At 43.6% G+C, this 24,404-nt stretch overlaps 1 long non-coding RNA gene across 1 annotated transcript in view; it reads right to left on the reverse strand.

The window, feature by feature from the left end:
- LOC115357439 (uncharacterized) overlaps positions 1–4,485 on the reverse strand; it is a 40,125-nt gene extending 35,640 nt beyond the window's left edge. The window contains exon 1 of the long non-coding RNA XR_003928110.1: positions 4,167–4,485. This is a non-coding gene — a long non-coding RNA (uncharacterized LOC115357439). The remainder of the gene's footprint in view (positions 1–4,166) is intronic.
- Between the last annotated feature and the right edge of the window lie 19,919 nt (positions 4,486–24,404).

Below are 24,404 nucleotides of genomic sequence, written 5' to 3' on the forward strand. Positions count from 1 at the left end.
TTGGGTTTTCCTGGATTTTATTAAAGCCCGTTAATAGCATCGGGAAGCTTTCGCTCATGGCCTGAGGTGGTTCGCTGTGGCGTTATCAAACACTGTAGTAATTATACATGACATGCCTCTGATTAACACTCCTGTGATTGTTACACCATGTCAGACCATATTTTTTTCCTTTAAAAAAAAAAAAAAAAACGATAGCCATCCATTTTCTTGGTGAGAAAATCTTTCAGAGGAGAAAAAAAAAAAAAAAAAAAAGGAGAGAGGCCTGTTATTGCCTGCCCCCTCCCCCAGCGTGCGGGCTTGAATCTTCACCCCTTAACAATACAATGGCATGAAAAAAAAGAAAAAAGAAGAAAAAAAAAAAGCAGGAGGGGGTGAAAATGTGAAAAGGATCGTGTTTTCATGCAGTGTGTGTGAAAAATTAGCTCGGAGTGTGTGTGTCTGTGTGCGAGCTGCCGGCAGTGAGGGCTTGCACCTGGAGCAGGGAGGAGCATGCGAGAGGTCAAGGGTCACCCCGCGGGCTGAGCAGGACCAGGGCCAGACAGCCCCCGCGGCTGCATCGAACAACACGGGCCTTTTCACCCCCTCTCCTTTCTATCTCTCTCTTTCTCTCTCGTTTGCCTCCTTTCTTTCCTCCTTTGGAAAAAAAAAAAAAAAAAGGCGTAGTAATCCATAACCCGCTGAACGATCAGCAGCTCAATTATCCCTCCCGTTTGCCCGTTTTCTCCCCCTCGGATGGAGATTCAAAAACAATTAACCTCTTCACGGCTGGGGACTTTTCCCAGGGAAGGGCACGTCGGTAATTGAATGACTCCGCCATTTACATTCCTGACCGTGACTTCACTCCTTCACGCGTAAATCTGGTTACCGAAATCCCAAACTGTGGCTTTGTGATTGTCCAATGTCATTATCATGGGTGTTACATTTTCACGCAATGAAGATTTTATTGCGAGCGGGATTTTACAGGACGCTTTGAAAATGTTTACACATCCTTTTGACCTAATTAAACCTTGACAGATCGCTCGCACTGATATCCTGGCAGCTTTGTGATATTTTGCAAAATTGTCATTGTCTTAAAAAGAACCCCAATATTGCATTGTTCCCGCCTCAGAAATCAGTCCCTGGTGCTACCTGGTAAATTGGCACACTGTACCGCGTGAGGGTCTGCTAGCTGCGGCGCATCCCCCTGCATCCTCAGCCTACAATAAAACGTTCTCCTCTCCCCCTTCGTTATGGAGGGGCCTCCTATTCATCTCCAGGTAGAAAGCCTCAAAGTGTAGGAGGGAAGAACAGCTTGTTGCTCCCATTGAGCCTTTTATTGCTTCCCCCTTCAAAGGATGGTGGCAGAGGAAGAGAGATCCCTCAATCTCCTTGATGCCATGATACACAGACTCGGCTTTCAGAAAATACACAAACAAGAGGCGGGCTTTCGACTGGAGCTCTGCGCAAATTTCCATAACACACACACACACACACACACACACGCGTCCCTAAAAATATCTTGACGCCAGAATGATACTTTTTTGTTTTGCGGCACATTCAAGCCGGCAGAGGGATAATCTTTCAACAATCACCGGTTTATTGTCAAAGATGGACACCCAAAGTTAAGAATAGCAAGCTCAGGGATCAGCCTCGCAAATTCTTCGCTCCATCTTACTATAAATAGACGAGCAGCCGTGCGCACACACAGTCATTTAAATCTTCATGTGAAGATGTCAAACAAAACACTCCGCTCCAAACCCAGCCATTTTCCATAAAGCGAGCTATCTTCTTATCCTGCTAACCCGGCACTCGCCAAATGATGTAATCCCCGACCAACACGCAGACACACAACAAAAAGGCACATTCTCCTCAAAGGGGAATGCGCGTGAAAATTATTTTGTCCGTTAGAGAGTCGTGTCTATTAAAAGCGGCCTCTCGCCGGCTCCCTCCTCTAATTAGCCTCCTGTACTTTCTTTTGCTCGACTTCAGAAGCCACCTTGCCTTAAGCCCCGGCTGAACGCTGCTCACCGCCGGAGTCAAAGAGCGGCACGGAGCATTTGAGGGCCTCCTTTTTTTAAGCCTCCAGTACGGTAACATTTGTTTCCCCTCTTTCTTCGCATATGACTGTTTTTGTGACTTTTTAAGCGCTGTTGGTGACACTTTACCACTCAGGTTTGAAATTACACTGCAAAAAGTTTACATGAGCAATGGGTCGCAGTCAAACTGAAAAATATCGAGCAACAAAAAGGTGTGATACAATCAAGGTAAAGCTTTCAAAATGAGCCAGGCAGCATATAGCACACACACACACACACACACACACACTGCAGCTGTTTGATCAAAAAAAAAAAAAAAAAAAACTATAGGCGCTGTGCCATTTCTATATTCTCGCGGAAGCTCGCCAGAATAGCATAGCTGAAATCCTACACACACACACACACACACACACACACACAGAGCAGCAGTCTTTGATGTTTCCTCATGAGTGTGTGTGTATTGCGGCAGTGAGTCACCCACACTCCCATCCAAGATCCATATAGGCTACACAGCGGCAGCAACAGTGGCAACTGCACCCCACTGCCACCAAAAACACACACACACACACACACACACACACAAAGTAACTCACAAACAACATAGCGTGTCTCTCTTGATTGTGGCTGGAGGAGGAAAGAGGCAGGGGCAGGGCAGGGCCGGGCTGGCAAGGAGGAGGGGAAAAAAAAGAAGAAGAAGAAGAAAAAACTAAAACAACTGGCTGTGTTCCAGACAGACTGGAACTTTGCTTGATCATTATGTCTAGCCTTCAGGTGTCTAGGGCCGGGCCCGGCTGTAGGCGGTAGTTAGATGGAGGGTGGTGGGAGGATGGGGGGGGGGGGGGGGGTTAGGTGTAGATAACACAGCAGCCAGACAAAGAGGGAATAAGAGGGGGCTGCCTACATACCACCAGCATCAAGGAGACGGGAGGGTGGGAGGAGCGCGTGCGTGCGTGAGAGAGAGGGAGCAACGAGAAGAAGAAAAAAAAAAGAAGGTTATAAAAATTTGATTAGACGATTCTCCGCTGAAGTGACTTTCTGTGTCGGCTTGCTTTTCTCTGCATTTTTTTTTTTTTTTTTTTTTTTTTGGGTTCCCCCCTCCCCGCTCACTCACTTCTCCAGAGCGCCGCCCCAGAGAACAGGGCAGACAGATTTTATAGGTCCTAATTAAAGCCATCTGAAGCCTTTTCAAAACATCAAACGGCGCCCTGGTTCCCTCCTCGCTCTTCAACTTCTGATGGTACAGAAATCGTGGGGGAAAAAGTCAGAGGGCGCCCCCTTTTGTTTTGATTCCCAAAATATTTTTCTTTGGCAACCCCCCCCCCCCCCCCCCCCCCCTCTCGCCCCCCCCCCCCCCCCCCCCCCCCCCCCCCCCCCCAATCAATAAATGGGGTTCAGTGAATGACATGACCTCGAGGAGTGTCTGTCAGGTTCATTGGAATGTGATATAAAGACATGTTTGGGAGGGGGGCGTTAAAGACATGTCGGGAAAAATATGTTTTGCATTTGAGTGTGTCTTTGTGAGCGTGACAGCAATCTAACTTGGCGAGAGTTTTTGTGTCATATCCTGATTTGGAAATGTCACGCAGCGTTACTGATGATCCACCCTTCTCCTGGAAGGCTGGGGAGAAGCTGCAGCCCTTTTGGGGGGGGTTCTGTGTTTGTTTTTATTTTTGTTTTTAATGTGACCCTCAAGTACTCCAGTTCTGCCTCTTGCCCCCCCCCCCTCCCTTCTCTAATTGTCCTCATTGAGCCGTGTGGACCAGTCGGACAGCCTGCCAGCCGGAGGTCAGCGGGTTTACCTTGTGCTTTTTATCTATATTTCATGCTATGGCGCTGCGCACAGACAGCCGGAACACATCCACAATGAGAAGACACAGGGAGACGCGCGGTGACGGTCGGCAGCACCAACATGCACTTGAAAGTGAACGAAGCACCAAGTGGAGCCAATAAGATCTGGACTTAGAATTTAAAACGGCTTTGAAAACGTTAATTCATCGAATGTGAATGCAACGGAGCGCATAGGGCGCAAATATATACCTGCAATTAAAACTACTCTAATTACACAATGCACCTAATAAATATAATTACCATTTACGGCACAAGCAAAATTGGTGGCTGAAGGAGGGGGAAATCATAACATCGCCTACTTACGATTCATTTCAGTAACTTCTGGGCGTTATCGTCTCGCCCCTGCGCCTCTCCGGGGTCGTTTGGAGACGGAAAAGTCCGTCCGTCCGGGCCGCGAAGCGTCATTCTCGTCGGCAGCGGTGGCGAAGTTCATCAGGGGGAGGAAAAGTTTTCATAAGATCACGCCCGGTTAAATTCTTGCGAGGTGGCTGGACGTCCGATTCCGCCGGTTTCAGGTCTTCAGTGATGCCTGGACTCGCCGGGATTGAGCGCTGAGAGGAGAGGGAGCGCACAGAAAGCCGTCATGTGAGCCGGGGAGAGGTGCGCCATTGGCCAGGCGGGGATAAATATGATAAGGCTCCTCTTTGTGCTATTGGCCCAGGACGGGAGCGGAGGCGCCTCCTCACTTGGCTGTGCGCAAGAATGTGAGTGCGCCTCACTGTTCATAATTTTCAGCAGCCAAAGGGAAGGGAAAGGGAAGGGAGGGGGGGAGCAGTGGTGGTGATGGGGTGCGGTGCTGTGGGGGTGGGGGGTAAAGTAACAAATTGTTCCAAAGATCTTCTGCTTTTGTGTCATTGACGCGCGGAGTAACACGGAGGGCAACAAGAGATTCTGATTCCTCTCTGTAAAAGAAGAAAAAGCCAAATAAGCAGATGACTCTGCCGTGCCTCACTGATGAACTTGAGCATGGGCGTCAGTTGGCCATAGGAAAGGTATGGGCGCTGGCCATGTTTCAGCCTAAATGAATCTAAATTTGACCTTGTTAGTTTTTTTTTTTTTTCCTCATCAGTAAATATCTGGTAGAAAGTGCCAAAAATCTATTTGGAGACATCTAAAAATACACCAGAGAAGCATAATGTTTGGTTTGGGGCACTGTGTATGAAAGCTGTTTCACACTGGCCAAATAATAACATCTTGTCAGTCACTAGTCATTGCTTTTGTTCCCAGATCTGTAGTTGATAGACAGACAGATAGATAGGAGGGCATTGATATTTGGGTGGCAGATGATAGTAGATACGTGGAATTTATCATAGCTTATCCTATAACATGCATTTTATTTTGTTTGTCACTCAAGTTTCTCTGTACTGTTAAGGTTGCATAATTACTAATCTGATTTTGATGTGTTATCATGTAAAAATGCAGTGCATAATCAAGCTTTTCTTAAGAGGCACAGTGACAGTTACCCAGATGACAAAAAAAAAACCAAAAAAAAAAAAAACAGGCAACGCATCTCAACAGCTTTGTTTCACTACATGATTTGATAGATGATTTGATAGACTCCTATATTGAGTTTGATTAGAAATTGTGTAAGAACAAATCATTTCCTGAGGTAAGGCCCAAAAACTACAAGTAGGTTTAGTTTGTTTACAAATTATGAAAATTTAAAAAAAAAAAAAGAGGAAAAACTTAAAAAAAAAAAAAAAAAAAAAAGATAAAATCAAGATGTCACTTGCAGCCACCATGAATACATTTTCAGTTTCTAAGAAGGCGTCATTTTTATGTGGTGCTTTCCTCCACCATACGATTTTCAGCTCCTGAGTTGACTGAGTGAATGAGTTCACTACAGCAGATAATTCATTATTTAGGTGACCAAAGACTAATTTAAAGACGGGCAAATGACATATGCACCTATAGATGCTGTCATGGGAGGCTTTAGCAAGGAGAGCCCTCGGTAAAGGAACAAAATCTTTGGCATTATTCTCTTTGGTGATATATAAGAATCATTTGGAGCATGATACGTTTTACATATTTATGCCATCCTGCTCTCTTTTGTACTTTCACATTGATTTTCTGCGCAGTTGGACTTCACAGATGAGGGCAACAACACATAAAAGAACATCCTCTCTCTCTCTCTCTCTCTCTTTGGCTCTCTGGAGTGTGGAGGCAGAGGAACTCAAGGTACTGTATGGGTGGGAAATAGAGCGCATGTAATCTGGAGCGCGCATCTTCCCCTGCCCGGGCCGCGGCATTAAATCAATATTCCGCAAAGCTTTCCCTTGTTTTCACATTCACTTGACTGCTGCCGTGATGCGCCGCGAGGGTCGAGCAGCCGCTCCCTGATTTTTGTGGCACTTGCGCCCCTCCATCCCCAACCCCCAACATCCCCCCCTCCTCCTCCACCTCCTCCCCCCCCTTTCCCTTCCCTTCACTTCACTTCACGGCAGACGCCCTCATTTGGATGGCTCCGAGGCGATGCGCCCATTCCATTTGTCTCGCGCGTTAACGGGAGGCGGCAGGAATAAGGCGACGCGTTATCTCGAGACAAAACATTATCTCTGCCTCGCTCCTCCAACACCATGAAACAATGATTATTAACTGCTTGAGGAGCATGTTCGGGGGTTTCGAGGCTTGTCGCCACACTTAAGGAACATGAAAATATATTTCACAACACATCTCCTCCACTTGAATTTTTGAAAAATCTTTGACTCCAGCGACTTGTGAATGGTTCCCCTTTTTCTTGCCACTTGTGAGTACTTTTCAGTTTGGCTGGCCCGGCATCCCCCCCCCCCCCGGGGTATGGCTAACGGCATTATGACTGGACGTGTGACAGTAGCATTTTTACCAGAAACCAGACCAGCACTTCCTTTTCAAGATTTAAAAGCCTGTCGTGCTGCATCATCGTGGTGTAGCGCACTGGTTATGCATTCACGCACACACACACACACACACACACACACCATCGTTATGAAAGCAAAACCCTGCCTCTGCAAAATAGGTCATACACTGCAGTCACTTCATCTCAGCAAATGTATTGTGCCCGCGCGTGTGTGTGTGTGTGTGATGCATGCGCATGTGTGATTACACATCAAAGGCAAGGCTGCAATATTAGAGAGTGCGCAGGGCGTCTTAGCTGAAACGGGACCTGAGCACATCGCAGCATTCAGTGTTTTTCGGAGGTTGCAGGCCTGTATGATATAGTTAGCCTGGAGCGTCAAAATGCCAGTCTGTCTTTAATACCTTCAAACGGCCAGGAGGAAGGTTCTCTGAAATCGACTCCGCCAGTGCTGTTTTTATCCTACCGCAGTGCCCCGTGTGTCGTATACGTCCGAGATTTGAACCGAACATTCAAACAAACAGCAGCGTCTCCCTACATTTTTATTTCTGCGCAACTTAGCCAATTCAAATTCCTAACCATTCACACTCGGTTCATCTAGGAAAACACACAGACGGTATAAAAGACAGACACGCACACACACACACACAATGATTTTCACCCACCATGGAGTGAATGCAAGGAGGTGGGGATGGGGGGGGGGGATTCAAAGCCACGCCAGTCAAGAGAGAAGACAGCTCTGTGCAGCAGTCTTATAGACCCATCACTGTGCGAGCTAATCTGTAGCGTGTTCCAACCCTATATTTAGACTAATGTTTTGTGAACACTTCGAATAATTCACTGAGACGAAAGGAGCTTTTGGAGGCTGTTAACCTCGCCGCTTTAACGCTCATTTGGAATTTTTCAGCTGCGCGTTGCAAAAAACATTAAAAAAAAAAAAAAAAAAAAAAAATCTGTTCTTGTCTTTGACGTCCCCTTGGAAACACTACCCGTTTTAATAAGGAAATAGTTTATTATGAATGGGGACAGTGGTGCCATGGGAATATCATCATTTGTTGTGAATGGGGAGGAAGTGGTTGATTTACATGGCTGGTCTCTGGTTCAGAGAATGTGTATTGTTTCATATCTGTTTCCAAAGAACGAAGGAATTTTTACGTAATTGATTTTGAACGCTTAGCCCATTTACTACAATTCAGCCACATTTTACATTTCATTTCACTAATTTTCAAATCATGCGGGGGTACTAAAATTTCACGACATCTGATCGAAATCCCTCCATTTTCAAATTTGGAATTTTGGTTGAAACACAAAAATTCGGCAGCAGGCAAACAAAATCTTCGTTATTCATAAACCACAGAACTGATAATTGGCATTGGTAAAGCAAATGTTTCACTGGGGACTATTTTACAGTGAAGGGACCACCCAATGGAATACTGGTGTGACGAAAGTTTGAGGTTAATTTTCATAGCATAGTGGAATGAATGGAAATCCATGGCTGGATAACACGTAGGAGAAAATATATTTTATTCTTCTGCTATGGGAAAAGATTAGCAGAAATGGGAAATACATACATTTTGATGATAATAGGAAAAAAATGATGAAGGTGTCATCAGCGCTATCTTCAGTGGAAATGTCATTAAAATCATGATCATCATCAGTCACAGGCTAATATGCTGCACTGCTGCATTTACATTTCAGATGATGAACATATGATCAAATATTCCTGGGCTAACAATATACACCTGGTCATAATTCAGCACCATTTATTATTTTCCAGGGAGTATATCCGGTTTAGGTTTATGTGAGAATTCACCAAATGCTCTGATCTGGTCCAGGTGGGCCGGAGGGACATGGTCATACTGAAACCCTTTACCTCCATCTGCTGTGGAGCCACCCATCCCACACGAACGCACATGTACTCACACACACTCGTGCACACACACAGAGTCAAGATGCACAGTCTGGTTCAAAAGCCTGTCCCTTAAGCATTAAACGCTATACGCTTTGGCCACAACAACGCGCTGCACCGGGGGCCCATGGCATCTGCCTCCCGGCTCCCGCAGCCAAGTCGAGGGGCCGAGGGAGGGGCCTGGGGCCGAGATAAACAGTTTCTCCCCTGGTCACCGCTACACCGCGGGGACTGGACAGGCCTGGAGCCTCAGCTGAGCACCACAGATAATATCCACATGAGTGTACATGTATGGTCGCATGGATGGGTGTGTGTTGCAGAGAAAAAGGGCTGTTTCAGAGGAGGGCGGCTCTGTGTGGATGTGTGTGTGTGTGTGTGTGGATGTGTGAATGGACACACTTGCATGTTTGTCCAGATAGTCAACAAGCTAAGAGAAAACAAAGCCAGTCCCTGTAGTATTGAAAGTTCTACAGTTTGGTGCCAAATGTTCACAGAAGTGTGTGTAGATATGTTCCCTCATGAGGAATGCCATTGCTCTCAGCCATCATAGATGATACCAAGCAATACCAGGGATTTTGCATGTTTAACATAACACAACACAAAATGTTTATACTTGAAAAAGAACCTTCAGAGACCTCAGACTGTCTCACACCAGTATTAGGTTAAAAACAAGTAAATAAATACAGTTAATTCAAATAATTAAAAGATACAAGGCACAAAGACAATTCAGTTAAAACTGGTGCACACTGAGGCTGTCATCATGGATTTAAATTGACCAGGAGTTGCTAAAGAATTCATTTTTAGGGAGCTTTGTAAAGTGATCCAGGTGGTTGGAGAAAAACTGAAATTTGAAAATGGAGGGATTTTGATTATATGTTGTGAAATCTTAAGTACCCCTGCATGCTTGGCAATGTAAAAAAAAAAAGGGTCAATTGTGGTAAACGGGCCAAATGTTAAAAATAACTGTTATGGTCCTTTACAATATGTGAAAAGCTTAATAATTTGGTTAAAAAAAACAAACAAAAACATATATATTTGTATTTTTTTTCAGCGCATGCCACCCTGTTTTAAAACATATATCAAATCGATAAAAGTTACCTACGACATTCACATTTGATTCAAATGAATTTTCTAAGCAAAGGACTCTGTGTAAGAGTGAAATATGTTGACTAGGTGACATGTTTGTACTTCTTTAAAGAGAACAAGATTGTCAGATTGTGAAACCCCTTGTTAAGATGGATACTTTTGCAGTTAGAGGCAGAGAGCATGTAATAATTACAGCACATCACACCCGCTACATCTGACAATGACATGAAACAATGCTGCGTTCACAAGAGCACTCATTATTGTAGTATTATTTGTACCCTTGTTTGCAGTGCAAGGCTGATTGGTGTGCAGTGAGTGAAAAAAAAAACCAATTCGTCCTCACTCATTCACTCTAATTCATTGTTTATTTAACACGGGAGCAATGTCGCCCTTTTTATAATAACAGAAAATGGTCCTTCATTGTTCAGCGGCACTGACCTTATCATTTTAACTTGTCATACTGGAATACTCATTTACTCATCACGTTAACAGTCACCTCACGTAACGAGCCATTGAGGCAAATTAAATTAATTCTGGGTTACTTTTAATCGCATTGATGTTTCTTATAACACAGCATGACAAAAAATGGTCTTGATGATGATAGAAACACTAATTGGTAATGGATTTTACAGATAGAACGGATAATTCTTAGAGGTATTAGACTAAATCATAATATGGAGGCCAAGAGGTGGTCTCTCACCCTGTGTATTATATTGCTCAGAATATAATTTGGTGATAATGCAGAATTTTAATTTAAGCACAAAATTAAGTCATGTAATATTTCACCTGAGGGGTCAGAGTGCCGTTGGCTGTTGTGGGAATCAAACCTGTGACATTTCAGTTGGTCTCTCTAACTACCAGGCCAGACCAACAGTTTTTTGAAGGTGCTACTTGGAGCGTTTTAGCATCAATAAATCTCTAGCACTTTAATTTTGAGAAATTGGTATAATTACCCTAAACAAATAATCAGCACCATAGTTATCAGCCTCTAACTGCAGTTTACAGCTGGAGCCACCAGGTCAGATTTAACTGGAAATCTGCTGGATTGCTGTACAGCACAAAACAGGAAGAGGGCGCAGTTCTTCCAGCGTAATTAGGAATCCCAGCTCTAGCCAAGATACGGCTACATGGTTAAGGTTAGGGTTATGGTTGGGTGACAGCTTATGGGCAACAAATGGGCAACAGATAAATTAATTTTATAACCAATCCCATTGCTTCTGGGCATTTCTTGCTGAGAACCCTTGCTGGATCCATAATAGACCAAAACGCAATGATTGTTTACAGTAACTTCCAGGCAGAAAACCTCTGCATCGTGTGTATGTATGTTCAATGGTGTGGAGCAGTTTCCATCTGAGAAGAGCAAACTCGCTCAATGTCAACTCACACTTTCTGTAGATTGTGGCTTATCATAGACACTATCTAGTCAGTACAGAAACAATATAAAACAATTCCATCTGAAATGTCAGATTTTTCACCTCATTGTGTTTAACTTATATCTTTGAACGTTACAGTCATTGCTGAATAATGACCACAGAAATAATCAAATTTGTCAATGAACTGCTGATTGTCTACCCTGAAGTAGCTGCTATTAGCACAACGTCACAGCAATCTTCTTCCAGAGCAAACAGAGCTGAAGCTTTCAGAGTGTCTGGCAGCAGATGATGGAGGGAGTGAAAGGATGATGGAAAAATCACTTCCAACATGTATATCTTCTTAAAGCAAAAGAGAAACTGCTGGCTGAGAAGGTTCTTTCTTGTTTGTGACAGGAAACCCTTGGGTTTATATGAAATGCAGTCTTTATTTTGACAAACACTAGCACTAACACAAGTCTAGATAGACGCTACCAGTCGAAAATAATGCTGAAGTTCGTCTAAAGGGAGAACCCTTTAGAGTCATCTGACAAATTTGTGATGTAACCATGTAATTTGATGGTTGAGTCCTCGTTGGGGCCACTCGCTGATCGATTACGTGGTGGATTCCCTCAATCAACCCTCTGCAGTTTTACATAGTGCACCTTTAAAGAACTTTAAAGGACCATACCAGTAACTTTATATGTTTAGAATGTTAGCAACAAAATGCATATATTAATGTATATACATGTTTCTGCTAATCATTTCCCAAAGCCAGCACCTTTTATCCAGTCATTGGATTCCATTCATTCCATTGTGTTACGAAAATGAACTTCAAACTTTCCTCATACCAGGATTCCATCACTGTAATAAAGTCCTCCACATTAGTTTTCCTAAAAGCAGCAGCACCGTTGTGTTTTGTTGACTTCAGATTGGGCGGAGTGGTATGGTCTCTCCACCAGAAACATTTGGTTTACACAACCAATTATGAGTTCCGTGGTTTATAAATGGCAACAACTTTGTTGAAGCAGAACATTATAGGGTGGGTGTTTCAACCAAAAATTCGAATTCAAAAATGGAGGGATTTTGATTACATTAATATTATGAAATCCTCAGTAACCCGGCATGATTTGCAAAATGGTTTATTGTAATGTAAAATGTGGGGAAATTGTAGTAAATGGGCCAAATATTCAAAATCACTGGTGTGGTCCATAAACATAGCACTCTGATTGTCTGATTGTATGTCTCACATGTGAGGTCCTGTGTTAGTCCTTGTACCATGTGTACCACTAAGTTCTGTGTTACACTGTGTATTGTTTATGGATTTCAGCACTAGTCACATTAAGACAAAAGCCTGCACATTGATCATATTTGCCATTTTTTTTTCTTTTCAAAACTTTCTACTTGTCATGAAAAGTTCATTTTTATTGCATTTTATTACAAAATATAAAGGTAATGTCAAGAGCTGTGCTTACATTGCATTACATTTACATTTAGGAGATTTTCAGTGTTTCGTCTCAGTTCTCTCCCAGTATGTAAGCTCAGACAGTTTGAATTTGGTTTTCTTTTAAGTTTAGTTTTAAATGTTTTGCAGTAAAACCCCCACAAGGACAACACAACACCAAATCTTAGTGCCAAAGAAGAAATTATATTCAAAGACAATACCCAATATCCCACAGTACACATAAAATAAGGCAACTCAAAATTCCATCTCAGTTGTTCTTTCCCACTCTTTTCTTCAGTTGAGGTCAGATCAGTTCAGAAAAAAATAAATCAAAGCAAACAAACAAACAAAAAAAAATTTCAGTCAAAATATGTTTTTTAGAGTTTACTCATGGCACCAGTCAAATCAGTCATAGTCCAGTCAGTTGAATGGTCCAGTCCGGGTTTTACTGCTGGATGGTGGTTGGATGAGACACCTCTGTACTAAACACTAGACAATTCCGTGGTAAACAGTTGGACAGGAGTGGATATGTGGCCATGCAAAAGGTTATTGAGGAAGTGGATGAATGAAATGATGTGGGACGAATTGCAGTAATAAGGGAATAACGACCTTACTTTTTAAACTACTTTCACATGAGCATTTGCTCTGACCATCACTTCTTCTACTGCTGCTCTCTTCCCTTCTCAAAAACTGAATGACTGAAATACAATAGATTTGAATGAAGGCCCAAACCAGGGGCAAATCACAAGTGATGTCATCCACTTGTCATACTCCTTCCCCTTGAGAAAAGCCTGAACTTAAGGCTTTTTTTTTCCTTTTTTAACAGCACTTGCTTTATCCATATCTGAGGAAGGGAAGCCAGTAAAATCTTACTCGTTGCTTTCCTGTGTGAAGAAGATTTCAAGGATTCGACAACGCTGTTCCTTGTCCACTTTCTCCATGGTAGGATAACAAGGCTTGAGTTGGGCCATATGTACCTCAAAGTGGTGAGGGTCGACTTTCTCGAGGACCCTACATGGACCCTTCCAGCCTGGCACAACCTTAGCTGAAAACAGTTTGTCGGCTTTGGAATAGGGGTGAGTGCGGACCCAGACTCGGTCTTGTTCTGCAAAATTCCCGTCTCTTCTCCCTTTGTCTCTTGAGCTTCATTAGCTGATTAGCTGTGGCATACACAGGTGTGTCGAGATCACAGTTGCGGGCTTAGGTCAGCATCCAAGGGAGCTTTTAAAGGACAATGGAGGTTGAGCTCGGCTGGTGTAATCCCTGTGCATGCATGCACCGCTGAATTAAGTGGGAAGTGGATTTGCTTTCAGTTGGTTTGAGGATGGTAGGGCAAGGCCTTTTTTTGCTTGAGGTTGCACCACCTGCATGTTTCCTCAAAGACAAAAGAGAAAAACTGGGAGCCTTGTAACCTTCCACAGTAAAGCAGAACTCTTGGAGGTGGAGTTCTCACCATGTCAGGTGAGTGCTGGGCTTTTGGATTTTAAAAACCCACAAAAGAGATGAAGGTCAGTTTCATTAATGTAGTGCTGAATCATCTGGCATCTCAGGACACTTTTCATATTGAGCAGGTCTACACCATACTCTTCATTATATTCATTCTAATAAAATTCACTCAATGAGCAATCCTGCCTGCCCACTCTGGACTTGTGGGCTCATGGCTGGTGCTTGGTGCTGGATCTTGCTTCTGACTCTGAGGGGCTACAAGACAAAGTTTCCCAGTTATGTGGCGTTGCATCGTACTATTATTTAAATTATATAAGGTTATGTCATATGCAGGGACGGTTTTTGCTATGGACATTGTGGGCAACCGCCCAGGGCGCAATCTACTCGGGGGCGCACGAGCGCCCTCCAAAAAAAAAAAAAAGAAAGAAGGAAAGAAAGAAAGAAAGTGCGTCCTCAAAAAAAAAAAAAAAAAAAAACAATCGCTAGTTTTCTAGACTATCATATAGACCCGCATAAAAGACGACCCTGATTTTAAGACAACCCCTCTTTTGCAAGATCCTTTCTCGGAAAAATAGGCTACTTTTTATATGGACAAAATCTTGTTTGAATAAAAAAGCCACCGGTCGGCATCAGGCGGGCCGGCCGCGGCACCGGCCTGTACCGCGCCCACCTGGTCAGGTCTGCCGGATCTGACAGGTGACTGGCGCCGCAGTAGGAGTAGTAACATGGAAGGGCGCAAGCCAGTAATTTCGCCTAGGGCGGTAACATAGGCAGAACCGCCACTGGTTATATGTCACAACGCCACACAATTCATTGACTTGATAATTAATTAAGTTGAACGGTGGTTTGCAGGCAAAGTTCAACATCTTGCCTTACCCGTTTCATCGTCCTCATTTGTCGTTTCAAACGGCGAGCTCGTTTTAGTGAAAAAATCGCCAATTGTAGCACATTTGGCTGCGTCTGTTTCCAGAGCTTTCCTCTTTTTAATTTTTGCCTTCTCCGCGCCATCCTTGCTCTTTCTGTTTTCCATCTTTGAAACACCACTGACCGAGTGCACGGACGTGTTACGTCAGAGTGCGTCTGCAAAAAAAAAAAAAAAAAAAAAAAAAAAAGCTGCCAGTGGAGGCAGCCCAGGCACAGCGGTAAGCAGCATACACGATCAACCCACTGCCATGACTGGACTGAACACCAGCCCCCAAAAAATAAAAAAAAGTGAACACCGGCCCTCGCTGCCCAAACATCAGACCGGCCCACCGGGAATTGTCCTGGTCCTCCTGATTAGCCACTCTGGGCTTGACTCAAAGGGCTTTACAATGTTTGCCTCACATTCACCCATTCACACACACATTTACACACTGATGGCATAGGCTACCATGCAAGGTGCCTAGCTGTCCATCAGGAGTGGTGAGGGGTTCAGTATCTTGCTCAAGGACAACTGAGCCATGCCCCCACATTCCTGCTTTGTGGTGCAACAATTCTGTTCCGCCTGATTCAGGGTGCAGCTGACGAAGGTGAAGACCTGTTCTGCATCCAGTCGAGCCTGTTGAGCCACAACAGCTCCCAAGCCAATGTCATTGGCATCAGTGTAAACTATGAATGGTAAGTTGAAATCAGGATGACCAAGGATTGGTGGAGAGACCAGATGTTGTTTCAGGGTCTCAAAGGATTCCTGACAAGCAGAAGTCCAAATAAACTTTGCCTTGACTGGTTAGTCAGACTAATCGCTTCTAGTCTAGTGATGAAGCCACTTGGATAAAGGGTGAAACATCTTCTCATATAAGACATATAACTCAACAATATCTTTGATAACCTGAAGCTTGTCAGGTGACACACGATAGGGCCTCTGGTTGATGGGCACTTTGTGGATGAGGAAAATTTTGTGTGTGAGGACACCAAGTACATCCCAGTGTTGTTGTGCATACATCTGAGTTTCCCTGTAGCTGACATAACAAATGGTGTTTCCCAAAATCATCAAGGTCAGCTTTGCTGGAGGCAGATTTTACGAGGTCATGGCATGGTGGCAGAGGAATCAGATCCACAGGAGCTATAGCAGAGAAAAAGGTGAGCTGTGGCGAGAAACTCGCTGCAGATTCTTGGAGAAACTGATACAGTCTCTCCTTGTTGGACCTGAACCAGTAACAGCTTACAGAGACATCAAATTGCAGGCCAGAGAAGAAAATGAAATCAAGTCCCACCACTGCAAGGAAAGCAAGGCAAGAGCAGCCAAGATGACACATGGCAATGTCACTGATTGAGTCTGTAAGGTGAGATTGAGTTCACTCAATCCTAAAGGTTGTCTTCCCTTTCCATCTGCCAGGTACAAGGGTCCCTAGTCCAGGGCTTAAGCTCATCATGATGTCCTTTTACTCCTGTCCACACATTTTCATTTATCAATGTGTCAGATGAACCACTGTCAAGGATGGCAGCTCCTTTCCACGGACCAATGTTCAAGGGTACCATCAACTGACAGAGAAGTGAACTTTCCAGTGGTGTTGGCAGGGAGTTTGCAGTGGTTGCTCCCAGGTAGCTTGTGTGAGTGACCCAAGTGTAGGGTGACTCCCCTGGATGTGGTAAGTTATTGCAGCTTCCTGATGTGAGGGTCTTGGAGAAGAATTAGTGCCCCGCCGTGGGCAGGTAGATGGTGCATGACTTCCCTTGCAGTGCCAGCAGTACAGTTGAGGCGATCGATTTTGACAAGGAGGGTTTGATCAGACAGGGTTTTCTCTGTTAGGAGGTAAAACAGCAGATTCAGAGGCAGCAGGCTTAGATGTTTTCTTTAATACATTTCTCCTCTGTTCATACTGCAGCTGATTCTCCCAGTCCTTCTCCAGTTGCTGACCAAGGTTGACAAGTCCATCGACAGAAGTAAAAACGCTACTTCTCAGCTGACTGGCCAGTTGAAGGTTAATATTTTTCAAAACTAACTATATGATCTCCTCCTCTTCAATTGCTGGCTTCCAGGGCTTGCATAGTAACTGGTACATATAGCAAAATCTCTTATAGTTTCACATTCTCCCTGTACTCTATTGCAAACTCTCTGCCAGTTCATCTTAACAGTCTTCTGACAGGAAGGCAGCACGTAACTGGTCATAGAATTCCTTCCAATTATGGATTTTATGGCGGCCAACATCCCACCAATCCCTTGCAGTCCCATGGAGCACATTATGCAGGGTGGCAATACGTTCCTCGTCTGTGAATGGATTGAGGGCCAGGAAATCTTCACACCTTTCCAGGTATTGGAGAAGGCTGGTTGTATCATGTAGTCCCCCAAAGGTTGGAAATTGAAGTTTAACAAGACTTTTTCCCATGAACCTGCTCTTAAACTCCAGTGAATGCTAGATCCTCCAAGTGAACCCACACTGTCTTCTGGCATGCCAGGCTGTACTGTGGATTGTAATCTCGGTCGATTTGAAATGAGTTGGGTTTTTTCTCCCTTTTGACACCTATGTGGAATCAACACTAAATACATGCCCATAGCATCAAAGTATAAAGTGAGCTAAAGACAAGTTCTAATGCATGAGGCACACTCTTTTATTTTCTTTTGTCCTGAAGAGGAACTGTTGGGAAAAATGAAAGTTTTGCTCTCTTTGTATGGCAGCCTGCAGTCTTGAACTGGGTGAGAGACATTGGAGTTTTACTCATTTGCGTTTTTACTGTATAGCATTCAAGACTTCTCTGCAGATTACACACAGGATAAATACATGAAAAGGAACTTCTGCCACTGCTACCTCTGCATTACACACTGAACGTTAGTTTTTCACTCCACACAATCCTGAGATGAATTGTGGCTGTGCCACGGCCTGCTTGGAAGAGTTGTCATGACGAATGAAGAATAGCAGACATGGTGTAACATACTGTAGCCTGTCGTACGTGTAACCCTCAGAGCTAGAGCATGTGTTTGGACAAGGAGAGAGAGAGAGAGAGAGAGAGAGAGAGAGAGAGAGAGAGAGAGAGAGAGAGAGAGAGATGGGGGATATCCAGAGATCCAGGTCAGCTGTGAGGCCTCAGCTGGAGTGGAGGGCTACACCTGTCAGCGCCCGGGGGCCTCCCCCCCACTCTCTCTCTCTCTCTCTCTCTCTCTCTCTCTCTCTCTCTCTCTCTCCCTCTCTCTATCTTCCTATCTCTCTCTGGCCGTCCAGCTGGACGTGCAGGAGCCTCTCAGCCCCCCTCCCCATCTCCACCACCTCCCTGATCCAGGCCAGTTCAGCCCAGCCATGCGTGGCCATCTCTGGGAATTTATTCCGGATGCTTCCTGTTCATTACATCCACTCCTCTCTCTCTCTCTCTCTCTCTCTCTCTCTCTCTGTCCCTCTCTGTCTTTCACTCTCTTGCTCCCTACATCCAACCCTACCTTGCCCCTTCTGCTCTCCACATCTTTCGTTTTACTACCTTTGCTCCATCTCTGTTCTCACATACACACTTGAAAATCTCTCTCTTTTTCATACATTTCCATATTTGGCCCAACTAAAATTTTAGCCTAACTTTAAATCTGTCAAATGGGTTTCTCTGCTCTTTTTCATAAAGTGTATGCTATAGATTCACAGTGCACATTACAGAAATTACTATCAGACTTACTGCTGCAGACTTAATAAATTGAAACAAAATGATACGGGATAAAATATACACACAGTATGCTTTGCTTATTCTTGTGCTTTGCCTTAGGGTCATCACCGACAAGAATGCTTTTTGCCTTTATCTACAGTGCCATTAGCATAGCCCAAATCTCTTTCCTTATTGCCTAAATTCTCTCATTTCTTCTTCTCTTTGTCTTGAGTTCTACCTGCACTTCCCCTTTACATTATTGTTAAAGAAAACGCTGTGCACAAGGGATTAAATAAAACCATGGTAATAGGTAATGGTTATAAATGAAAGCAGCAGCCTCCAGTCAACCGGTAACAAATTGGTATAAGAAAATGGACTTGGTGTAATGCTCTATACCTTGTGTGACAGTTTATTTTAAGATAATGACTTGTCAGAGTATTAAAAATAAATTTTAGCAAGGTGCTGTTAGTCTAATGAATAGCAACACTAGCTCTACAAAAAGAAAAAAAAACACACACACACATTTTGGATTCCTTAAAGTGGACTGGCTGGTGATGACTGAGATAAGCTTGTAAAAATCTGCCATTTAACCTCATTGAACCTCCATTTTGTCCCACAGCAAGAAGGGCTGAGGGTTGAATAACAGCGAGCTTATTCTCCTGCTCCACTCACACCACATCCTATCCTACACGCCAGCTAATGAATTATTTAACTGTTTGTACCTGTGAGGCAAACGGGCCCTGTTAAGGGCTGCCCCGGTATGATCCATAATTAAATATAATGCAACATGAAAGTGCATAAGACATGAGACCAGGGTTGGGACAAGTCACCTCTCAGACTTCCTCCTGGTTATCCATTTTGTGTTGGCACACACGTCGACTTCAGCAGATTTAAAAATAAATAAATAAATGAAAGTATTTATTTTATAATATTTTGCAGTTTTTTGTATGCTGCAATATGTTTCCTTCTCACCCTGAGTCAGTGATCTTGGCTGTTTGTTATAAGCAGCTGACATTAAAGGGAGTGTTCACCCATTTTGAAAAATATTATTGCCTATTATTTCTCTTCCCCCCCCAGCTGTTCTGTAGGACAGTAGTGGTGCTATCGTCCTCTCATTGTTACTGAGTGCTGGATACTGGCTGGATGCTCCAAACTGCTCCAACTACTAGCCTCCTGCCATTGAGCTGGACTTCCCCCCAGCTAACATCCTTACAAACAACCACTTTTTCAAAATGGGTGAAATATCCCTTTGAGAGACAGCAAATGTCCCTTTGAAAGACAGCAGTAGATTAACCATACATGTCTTGCCTTCCTCTCAATACGGATTATTACACCGAGTAGGGCCACTGTCTTTAGCCATGTTCCATTTTTCTCAATCACACAGCTGGGTGAAACATATGCTTAGAAGTTGCTGTGTTGTGCATTTAAAAATATAATCATAACAAAACAATTCACAGGCTCTCTAAACTGGCCATTTGGGATGTATAAAACCCAGCATCCGTCCATTGTTGCCAGCAAGCGTCCAACTCTCCCTGAGGTAGATGCAAGCCGTCACCTCAACCAAAAACCACACAAAAATGGACTCTCCTCCCAAAAGTTAAGACAAAAGACACGTCTGCAAATCGCTTTGACACAACACTAAAAGATATCACATTCTCAGACTGTGAAGAGACAAAAAAAAAAAGTGTCTCTGTTACTTTGCCAAATCAAACGGAGCTGGTAGTAGTGGACATTTGTGTGGAAATGTCAGTGGCAGTTGAAGGCCTTAGCCTAGCACGTACACACACACACACACACACACACACACACACACACACACACACACACACACACACACACACACACAGCACGGTGAGATCCTCACATCTGTCCAAATGTGAACGGTAATATCTCCACCTTGCAGGCGGCTGCGGGGAGGGAAGGCTTAGCGGCTCGCTCACTTTCTTCCCTCACTGGCTGTGAAGTGAAGTCTGAGGTGTCAGGAGTTTTTTTTTTTTTTTTGCCATCTCTCTCTCTCTCTCTCTCTCTCTCTCTCTCTCTGTGTCTTTCCACAGTGAGTACGTCTCTATAGTGGGTGAGTCTGTGCTTTGCAGGGAACACTGTGAGTGCCTGATAAGAAGCTGAAAGCAGATATATACATCCTGGAGTGAGCTGCAGATACAGGGACAGGGAGACAGTAAACAGATCACATACATTATGTTTCTGGGATTTACATGTGGCATATGTTACAGAGACATTAGCATCGGGTGACTGTAAACACCTAGTTCACTTGTAACCTTACACCTAAATGCGTGTTTAAAGGGCCAAAATGTTTACTAGGATGAGTTATAAAGACGGGGGAAAAAAAAGAATTGGGTAGATGCTGTGCCTCGTTTTGCTCCCACACAAATTGAATTGACCCTTCCATGCCAAAAAATAACAGTTTCCGTCAGCAGGCAATATAAATAGAGTGAGTGTTTATTTCCTGCAGCCGTGTGCTGGGAGTACATAAAGAATTGCACCCCCCAGACAGGCTTTTACCTCTTCCTTTTTATTAAGACCCAGCAATTACTTGGGTTTGCTGACACCCTGAATACCAATACAACAATGCCTCCTCTTCCCTGCGAGATTTACTCCCTCCCCATCTTACCGGCTCCCCCCCAGTGCAAAGTTGCCAGCGGTTGCCATGGTGACCACGGGAGTTCATAAATTCAGCCGCTGAGGGACTCTTCATTCCTGCTTTTTTTTTTTTTTTTTTTTTTTTTTTTTTGGAAGGGGTGGGGGGGGGCTCACAGGGGAAAGGGGATGAAGGGTTTGGATGAAGGAGGTGCAGGGAGTGGGGTTGGAGGTGGGCGGGAGGTGCAGGGAGGAAGCCCATCCCTCACCTCCACCATGTGCCCTGCCACAGCAGATGGCACCGTGTGGCTCCGCCGTGCCACCGCCGTCGCCTTCTGAGCCCTGCCTGCCATAAGGAGGCAGGTTAGTGGGAGATTTGGGGTGACAGAGTTTGGCAGGGGCTACAAAGTGAAGATGTGGGGAGGGAGAGAGCGCTTGGCGCCACGGGCCAACACAAAGGTAAGCTGCCGTTCTGTTCCTGTCTCTGTGATTTAGTGCCCGTGCGGCGCGAGGAGTGGAAAGGAAAGAGGGGTTTTCGGCGCTGCACCACGCGCACGCCACGTTTTGATGTTGATAACCTGGCTCAGCGGTCGTGCCTGGCAGTGCTCAAATAAAGGCCTCGCACCGCGCAACATCAACAACACTCCTCTTTACGTTTCCCTTAATAAATTGCGTGTCAACGAAGCTCTATTTTAAGGGTGAATCAAGGCGCAGACACTTGCTCATGCTGTGGTGGAAAGTAACAAAGTAGAAATATTTTGTTTAATGTACTTAAAGGACCATGTTCTCTTTCCAGGAAGTGTAGTCGATACACTGCAAAAACGCAAAATCTTACCAAGATTATTTGTCTTATTTCAAGTCAAAAATGTCTTATTACTAGTCAAAATATGTCATTACACTTAAAATAAGACATGATCACCTCAGAAGTAACTTGTTTTCAGACAATTTTCACTCGTTTCAAGTGAAAATTCACTTGAAACAAGTGAAAATTTGCTTGTTTCATTGGCAAAATTTGTTTCTTGTTTCTAGCTAATTTTCACTTATTTCAAGTGAATTTTCACTTTTTCCACTGGCAAATTTTGCCAATGAAACAAGCAAATTTTCACTTGAAACAAGAGACAATTGTCTAAAAACAAGTTACTTCTGAGGTGATCATGTCTTATTTTTAAGTGCAATGAGATATTTTGACTAGGAATAAGACATTTTTGACTTGAAATAAGACAAATAATCTTGGTAAGATTTTGAGTTTTTGCAGTGTAGCAGAACGTATGACAGACACCCTAAATGTAAACAAGCATCACCCTAAATATGTACAAACTGCACCCCAGGGACAGATGCAATCATACACTCACACAAGCTTTTGTCTCTAGTATATTACATTACTGTAATGTTCTCCCCGTTGGTGCACCCAGAACATCAAGTACAACGAATACAAAGTGCCGCTGCCAGAATCTTATCAAGGACTGCAAGAGAGAGAGCACATCACACCTGTTCTGAAATCCCTTCGCTGGCTGCCTCTGCGTTGTAGAATTGTTTTTAACATTCCTTTGCTCATTTTTAAATCCACTCATGGACTTGCTCCAGATGATCATAGTGACATTATTGTTAGGTACACACCCACCAGACTTCAGCTGAGTCAAACCTTCTGGTAGTTTATAAAACCAAAGCTGACTGGGGAAGCTGCTTTTACATCTTTTTTTTTCTTACTTTGTGTGCTTGTAACTACTGCTGTATTTATTATATTATTATTGCATTGTGTATTATGTTTATGCTATCTATTTTACGTTGTGTTTTGTTATATGTTGTATTTTACTGCTTCTTTTATTTGTGATATGCTGTAGAAATAAACTGAATTGAACTGATGATGTGTAATGAGAGTTCACATTTCTGATGAAAGCCCAGTCAGAGCCCCAGCTCCTGAAAATTACGTTCTCATGCAACTATACAACAAATTATCAATTATGTTTCAAAAGGGAACGTATTTTGTCACGGATTATGTTTGGCAGATGGGTCAAAAAACATTCTTTCACCCAGGCACCCTGAGTTCAAGTCCAGCGTGAGGTGACAGTGGTGGTTTTTGTGTTACCGTAACCAGGTCTTTTTACCACGGATCTTTTGTAGCACAGAGGAGATATGTTGCTCAAACACTTGGTATGTAGTGTTAGTGTATGTTTATGAGCTGTATAACATAATAAATTATCTTGAAGGAGTAGATGTTTACCAGTAAGCTTGACTCCAATAATTTAACAATATGTTAAATGATTTGTTTTGAAAATGTAAATTACTTATCAAACAGTCCTAACAATTCAGCTACCAATGAATGAGCAGTAGTATGCATGTGATAACACAGATTGAAAAATAAGCCGAAGTGATACCTCTTCTCTGAATAGACAAGCTAAGCCAGTGTGCTGCTGTTAGCCAGTGAAAATACAGCGGAGTGGCAACTCTTCACTTTGTTACACAATCTATGTCAGTGCGCTGCTGTAGCTGGAGAGTTTCTCTGCCCTTTGGCTCGTGCGGTGCCGGTGCAGTTATTATTATGTTTTGTTATCCGCGTTAAAAATAGATTCCATTTTATTTGGCTAATTCCGCGATTCCATTTCTCTCTTACCTTCTCAGCCCCACACTTTTCTTTCCTTTTTTTAGGATTAGCAACACGAGTGGTGTCCATGGTCTCTCTCTAGTCATCTCAACTTGCACACACTACCACGAGTATCTCTGACACGGCTGAGTGGCGAGTAAGCCTACCGGCGCATTGTTGCCACCTATCGGTCTGGACATGGAACAACAGTAGATTACAAGCAAAAAGGACCGGCCGTTCTGGTATTCTCCAGAACGTCCAGATGGCCAGTCCGCCCCTGGACACAAACATAATCCACAACAAAATACGTCTCCCTGTAAACACAACGTAAGAAGGCAGCTTAGTTGTACGGGAACATTATTTTTAGGAGACAGGGTTGCCAATGACGCTGATGTGATATTGTCGACAGCAGGTACAATATAACCAACTGTGTATTCACTTCGTAGTACAATGTGATGTTCTTGTAAATGCTCTGGATGCTACAATTATTGATTGTCTAAATATTTGGTATGGCCAGTGACTTCTGTTGCCATGGCAACAGTATTGCCTGAATAGAGTGCAATTTTGTGGTGAATGCAAAACCCCTCGGACACATAGCTGAAGCTACTAGAAAAGCTTCTGAACTCGCCCAGTAGATAAACTCATATGAAAGTGTGCAACTGAATATTCGGGTTCAAAAATTGCGTTCAGCTGGTCATTTTTGGCTACACTGAAATGTGAACAGTGATTCCACAGTTACTTGGGCTTAACAATTCG

The sequence above is a fragment of the Myripristis murdjan genome, chromosome 4 (assembly GCF_902150065.1).
Source record: "Myripristis murdjan chromosome 4, fMyrMur1.1, whole genome shotgun sequence".
Taxonomy (NCBI): domain Eukaryota; kingdom Metazoa; phylum Chordata; class Actinopteri; order Holocentriformes; family Holocentridae; genus Myripristis; species Myripristis murdjan.